Source organism: Manis javanica, chromosome 4 (genome assembly GCF_040802235.1).
Source record: "Manis javanica isolate MJ-LG chromosome 4, MJ_LKY, whole genome shotgun sequence".
NCBI classification, from domain to species: domain Eukaryota; kingdom Metazoa; phylum Chordata; class Mammalia; order Pholidota; family Manidae; genus Manis; species Manis javanica.
The window spans coordinates 99,805,218-99,812,686 of NC_133159.1; the positions used below are offsets into that span (position 1 = coordinate 99,805,218).

Consider the following 7,469-nt stretch of genomic DNA (forward strand, 5'->3'; position numbering starts at 1 on the left):
AAAGCTTTGCCCATCTGTCTTTCCTCTCTGAATGGACACTCTTGTAACAATTTTACAGTCACATGCCTTTGAGTACTCCACCGCACCTGTCTTATCCATAGTGAAAACTCCTTAAATAATTGGTTAATTGGCTCAGAAAAACATAGAAGAGAAACAAAATATAAAGATATCTACAAAAAGTTGTAATGATATGGGAAAAGTTTCATGATTATGATATTAAGTATAAAGTTGATATAAAATGATAAATACATTAACTATATAAAACTAGAAATGCATTAGTGAAATACTGGAAGAGAATATAATAGAATGTTGGTGGTGATGATCGCCAAATGGTGTGGCTGGGAATGATTTTTTTCTTTTTTCTTTATTTTTTATTTTCTCACCTGTATTCAAGTTAGACTAACTTCATAAACAGAAAAATTAAAGTTTAGAAGTACATCATTCATTTAAAGGAAAGCAAGGACGTCATGGAAGGGATTGGGTGATTGGAGAGGCTTTTCCTAGTGATTTGTGGTCTCCTTGGGGGTTGAGCTGCGTAAGTGGAATTTGGATTGAGGTGTGGACCTCACAGCCTCTCTGTATGTGAGCCATCTATGTCACCATCTGATGGCACACACCTGAGGACACAGTTTAAATGATTATTTATGAATGAGGAAACAAAAGATCTCTCTCTTTAATGTAGGTCAAATGGCCCATGGACTTTGGAGGAAACTGGTCCCAGAAAAGATTAGCATGTTAGAGCTGGACAAAGGTCTACAGAGATCTTAAAATCTCATCTTTTCTTACAGATCAGTATCTGTTGCCTACTTTGTTCAGGGAATTGATCTGGGTTAACTGAGACCAGGAAGGAGAAGGTTAAAACCATAAATGGAATTCTAACTTCTTCCTGTCTGGGTTGAAGCCGCAGTCTGGCCCTGGTGGGAAGACCCTCAAGCATACCTCCGGCATAGGCTGCTGCACTGGTCTAGCCCTCCTCAAAGTACCTGTAGTGGTCCCTAGTTGTCCTTGCTGCTGGGAGGATTGTGTTTCTGTGGCTGTGTGTGATGGGTGATTTGGAGGAGGGCACAGGGCAGTGGCACTGGGCTCTCTGAAGACCTAAGCCAAGTGGCCAGGCAGCTGAGCCAAAGGGTCAGCTCTGCTGGCCTTTCTGATGAATGCTTCTCCACTCCTGCTAGGCCCATGTGACCAGCAGACTGGTCTTTGTGACCAAAAATGACCATTCAGAGACATCAAACAACCAGCAACTGACTGATAATTTGTTCCATTAGTCAAACTGCTCTGTGTGTTTAGATCTTGCCTCAGAAGGTACTGTTTTGTGGTCCTGTGGATAACTTCAGGAAAATCACAATTTCACATACAGAAGTAGAAGTTTTCAAAAATATTTCAAATTATTTTTTCTCAATATAAAAGTGATATGGACATATTAAAAGTTGGAAAATACAGAGAGAATAAAGAAAATAAATCCACATAATTCTGACCCTTGGTAATAGCCTCTATTTACACAATTGTTTTTCCTTGCAATTAGCGGTTCCTTCTAATCTTTTTCGTCCATATAGACATATGGCTTAGCGTATGTATATTCCTGCTGTTTTTCTTTAACATTCTGTGATAAGCATTCCCCATATCACTCAGTGTGGGTAAAATTGTAATATTTCCAAAATCTCTCACTGGGCTTTGGTGCACCTGCATATCAATAGGTGTTTTTTTCCAAGGGGCTGTGAGAATTAGTCCATCTACATATCAATAGGTAATTACAAGGGTGTGTGAGGTTTTATCTGGACCAGAGAGGTTGGGTGGAACTCTCTTTCTCTTCTGTTGTATCCTGGTCAAGAGAGAGACGGACAACTGCTTGTAAGAAATAAACAGGTTTCTTAACTTTATTTCTGACTGATTTCGGTTTTAGAGGTATTTTGCCCCCGGATTTTCCCCCTGGAGTTATACTCAGTATTTGAAAACTATGATTACTAGTAACTACATAACATTCCACTGTAACAATGAACTACCATTATGTATCTAGTCTTCTAGTGTCAGTCATTTCAGCTCTTTCTAAATTTTAAAGATAAAAATGTCATGAAGAAAAAAGGAGATGATCAGTCTTAGATAGCTCCTGATCAAAGCACACAATAGCACCTGTAAAGTATGCTTGTAGGAAAATCAAACCTGAATCTGATCCAGTCCCTACATCTAACCTCCAATTTATAAGATGTATGAGTGACAGAGGAGCACATTGGTGACACTATGACACTGAAGTCAGAAAAATCCAGATCCCAGGAAACTATAGGACAAGTGAACTAGTTTTTTCAGCAGATAAACTGCTGTGAGGGAAGAGATAAAGGGTGGAGAATCTATGGATGAAAACAGGTTTAAGAAACATATCAGCAGTTGCAACATATGCATGACATTTGGGTCCATAATCAAACTCTAAAAAAATATTTAAGAGACAGATAAATTTAAGTGCTAAATTAGGTATTTGTAATATTAAGAAATTATTTTCAGAAGTGGTAAGAGTATTTGTGACTATGTTTTAAAAATGAATTCTTACCTTTTAAAGACACATATTGAAAATTTCACATTTGAAAGGATATATTTAGGATTTGCTTCAAAATAATGGGAGGTGGGCATAGGATACTATATGGGGATATAGATGGTTCAAGATTGGCCATAATTGTGGAGGCTAAGTTGTGGGTGCATGGAGGTTCACTTCACTATCTCTTATCTTGGAACATGTTTGATATATTCTGTAATTAAAGATTAGAAAAGAGAATAGAAGAAAAGGAAACTAGCACAAGTGCTGAACTGATCTATGGAGGAAGAAGCCCTGTACTTGCAAAAAGACCTCATTTTAATCCCACTTTCCACATTTACTTGTTATGTGTCCTTGGGCTGCTTACCCAACCTCTCTGAGCCTCAGAATCCTCACTTATAAATGAAACTGATTATAAAGCCTGCTTCACAGAGTTGTTGTGAGGAGGGAACATGATATTATATGGAAAAGTACTTGGAAAAATAAAGAACATTGAGTCTTTTAAGGGATAAGTAGTGCTTGAAGTCAAGGGGCAAGGAAAATGCGCAGCTCTCCCCTCCTCAAGGAGTTAAGGCTCCCTAGTTTTCTCACTGATAGCTGGAGAGTGAAGCTTTTATAGAAAAATACTCAGGCATGCTATTTTAATTCCCTTGTCATTTCTTTTATTATATATCAAATTGTTTTCTTAGTGGTTGTCTTAGGGATTACCAGTAGCATCTTGCTTAGAGCAGTCTGGTTTAGATTAACACCAACTTCATTTTGATACTACTCTAAAAGTTTGCTCCTATATCATTCTAATCCTCCCTCTCCTTTATTCTGTTATTATCACAAATTACATCTTTATATTTTTTTGCCCATTGACACAGACTTATAATTACTGCTTTATGTAGTTTTCTTTTAAATAAAGTAGGAAAACAATATATTTATACTGTCTTTTGTGTTTACCTATGTAGTTACCTTTACTGGTACTCTTTATTTCTTCATGTGGATTCAAGTGACTAGTGTATTTTCATTTCAACCTGAAGAACTCCCTTGGTATTTCTTACAGGTCATATCTGCTTAGTAACAAGCTTTCTCAGTTTTTATTTCTCTGGGAATGTCTTAGTTTCACCTTCATTTTTGGAGGGTAGTTTTGCTGGATGCAGAATTCTTTGTTGACAGTTCTTTTCCTTCAACACTTCGAATAAGTCATCTCACTGTCCTCTAGCCTCCATAGCTTCCATGGAAAAATCAGCTGTTATTCTCATTGAAGGTTCCTTATACTGTTTGAGTGACTTCTCCCTGCTTTCAAGAGTCTCTTTTTGTCTTTGTCTTTCAAAAGTTTGATTATGATGTATCTAGGTATGATCTCTTTGAGTTTCCTACTTGGAGTTCATTGAGCTTCTTGGATTGCAGATTAATGGTTTTCATCAAAATTGTAAAGTTTCAAGCATTATTTCTTCAAATATGTTTTCTACTCCTTCGTCTCTGTCTCCTCTTCTTGGACTCCTGCTATGCATGTGTTGGTATGGTTGGTGTCCCATAGGTCTCTGAGGCTCTGTTTATATTTTTTTATTCTTTCTGCTATCCAGGCTGGATAACCTTGGTAGATTTATCTTCAGGTTTACTGATCCTTTCTTCTGGCTGTTCAAGTCTTCTGTTGACCCCTCTGGTGAAATTCTTATTTCAGCTACCATATTTTTCAACTCCAGAATTCATTTGGTTCCTTCTTTATAATTTTTATATCTTAGTTGATATTCTCTATTTGGTGAAACATTGTTCTCATATTTTCCTTTAGTTCTTTGCACAGGGTTTCCTTTAGTCTTTGAGAACATTTAAATTTAAATTTGATTTAAAGTCTTTGCCCAATAAGTACAATGTCTGGGCTTCCTCAGGGACAATTTCTATTAATGCTTTTTTCCCATTGTGTGTGGACCATAGTTCCTTTATATCTTTATATACCTTGTGATTTTTGTTGTTGTTGCTGCTGTTAAAACAAGACATTTGAAATAATACAATGCCGCAACTCTGGAAATCAGATTCTAGGCTTTGTGAGAGTTATTGTAGAAAAATATCCCAAACATGGCACAGGCCTTAGGCCAATAACACACAGTCATACAGGGCTTCTTGCATGTGGGCAGGAACTTATTTAAGGAAAAGTAACATGGCTCAAGCATCTTCAGTGTGCTCTAATAATGATGCTGCTTTATGGCTCCCCCAAATGTCACAGGCAGAGGGGGTTCTGCCACATTCACTATTCTGCCTTTGTCCTGTCTCCCCAGAATCACTTGAGCATGTTGAACTGACAGATGTCACACACAGTGGTCCTGATCCAACCTTGCCAACCCAAGCCTAGAAACCACCACCGCCCAACAAAGATGTGGCTTGTCATGTGGGAAGCAAATTTCCAGCCTCTTCATCCAAGAAGGTCATGATCATGCAGAGTAAGAACAATGCCAAAGCCTGTTGCCAACTAGAGTTACCAGAACCCAGATGTCACCTGGGTCAAAAATTAACCAGGGACCTGAGAGAGAGATGCCCAAAGTGTGGTCATAGAGAAAATACATAGGTGTTAAAGGGTTCAAGCCAAAGGAAGTCAGTGGGAAGGGCTTCCAGTCAAGAAGGGCCTTTCCAAGAAACCCAGGTGGTGGGCATATCACCCAAAGGGGACTTTCCTCCTCTCCTGCTGGATTTAGGGTTTGCAGCAGGGCCATGAGAGTAGGAATCTGTCATAGGCACCCTCCGCCCCGTGCCAGACTATACAATCCTCCAGAGTGGAAGACAAAGGAGATTGCCAAGGCCCCGGGGACCTTCAGAGCCCACCAGGCTGGCACTAGGTGTCCAGGTGTGCAAAAAGCATCTGTTGAATGTCTACTAGAGTATGATGTGATTAGAGTGTGGGCTCTAAAACCAGCCAGATCTGGGTTTAAATCCAGACTTTGCCACTTACTAGGTGCTGTGCCCTTGGCTGAGTTTAAGTTTCTCTATGTCTTAGTTTCTACATCTACAAAAGAGGATATTAGCACCTACCTCATAGGGCTATTGTAGGATGGAACAACTCCCCTGACCCAGCCTCCTCCATCTTCCCAATCCATAACCTCTTCTGTCTCACAGCTACCCAGTCCCAGAACTATATCACTGTGGACTCTAGGAAGGGCCATGGGGGTCAACCTGTGGGCCTTCCTGTGGTCAGATGAGGGGCCACATCAGTCACAGCCTCTGCAGGGCCTTGGGAGAGAGGCTGTCTGTGGTTCAGTCACTTTGCCACAGGGCTTTCCAGCCTGGCATGGTCCACCTTGCCCCTCCAGCAGTGAGCCACCAGGGCAGCAGAACCTCATCATTGTCCCTTCCCAGAAGCTAAGGGTGGGAAGCCAGGGGGCAAAAGTGCTGCTCTGGCAGAGGGGGTTTCACTGATGTGGGAGAACATGAGCTCTTTGCCCAGGGCTGCCCAGCATTTGATTTGGTCCTCAGGCTGCCTGGCTACTGCCCACAACCTAATGACTTCAGCACCTTGTTCAAGGGATCATCAGATGCCCCTACCAAGCCCTCCCCTGCCGTGGCCCACAGTCTGCACAAGGTTAACCTCAGGCTTCTTCCTGGTCGCTTCTGATTCACTTTCCAGTCTTTGGCCGGATGACGGTTTGGGGTTTGGCTGGGCCCTTTCACTGCATACTCAAAGACAGAGTTCCTGACCCTGCCCACTAACCGGCACCCACAGCATCCCATGGCTACTTTCCCCTCAGGTTCCTTGCCTGTCCCCTCCCCCCAGGCAGAAATCCTTGAGCAGCAACGCATCCGAATCCTCACCTCAGCAAGAAATACACAGCTCTGCCCCCTTCGGCTGACAATAGCTAAGCTATGGCAGCACCCAGGGTCCCCACTGCCTGCCCAGAAGGGAGCTGTGTTTGGCCTGGACAGCTGGCAGGCCAGCCCCAGAACACACTTTGGGGAAAGCCCTTTGGCGTTCATCAGATCTTTCAGATTCATCCCACATTTGAACCTTAGACTAGATATACCTGGCTTGTATTCTGAAACCAGTCCCAAAGATGAAGCAAAACCTAACGTTCAGAAAGGTTAAAAACTTGTTCAAGCTCATGTGGCTAGGCAGTAAGAGATCCAAGCCAACTACCTAAATCCTCTTGCTCTGAATCCAAAGGGACTATTATTCCTTAGAGCCGACACTTCTTGAGCAGCCCCTGGAGCATGTGAAGCCCAGAAAAGGCATGCTGAGAGTCTCTGGTCTTTCTTTCTGAACACCACCTGGGTGGGGCTTTTGGAAAGGCAGGTGAGGGGCAGGGTTTTACATTTTGTTTGTTTTGTTTTTGCCAATCCTTGCTTAAAGGCCTTAAAATATACATTCCATCCACAGCCCAGTGATCAGTTAGGATTCTAATCTAGCCCCATCTCCATTGGAAGCTGGGGGGCCCCCTTTTGCTGAAAATACCTCTTCCGGTTGGCTAATGAATCATAGTTATTCAATATATATTTCATTGGCTAGTACAAGTTGGGCCCTAAACAAGGCTGTCCATTAAATCTGGCAGAATTTGATTACTATGCCTTTGTTCATCCATTCAGTATTAACCTTTCAATATATATTTATTGAGCACTGGCTGTGTGCCAGATACTCTTAAGCACTGGGATACAAGCAAGACTACAGCACAGTTCCTGCCATAGTTCATGGCCCAGAGGAACAGACAGACAAATAAATAGTCTGTCACAGGGCAGGAAGGAAATAAACCTGGGTGGGCCTCACAGGCCTCAGTCAGGCTGCGAAGGCTTCTTAGAGGAGGTGAGTTTTAAGTTTGGCCTTGAAGGAAGAAATGTGAATAAATTTCTTCAAATATCTTTTTTGAGGAGCTTTGCTAAAAATAGAAGAGCTAGCTTAAGGGAAATGATAAGGGACAAGGTGGTAGAGGGGGTTAATGGCACAGAGAGGATGACTGGTACACCAGGGTGCTTATTTCCT

General features: G+C 41.8%; 1 long non-coding RNA gene across 1 annotated transcript in view; it reads left to right on the forward strand.

Moving 5' to 3' along the window:
- Positions 1-7,469, forward strand: part of LOC140848948 (uncharacterized) — a 28,427-nt gene that overhangs the window by 13,143 nt on the left and 7,815 nt on the right. Inside the window, exon 2 of the long non-coding RNA XR_012130283.1 lies at positions 4,786-4,947. This is a non-coding gene — a long non-coding RNA (uncharacterized lncRNA). The remainder of the gene's footprint in view (positions 1-4,785; positions 4,948-7,469) is intronic.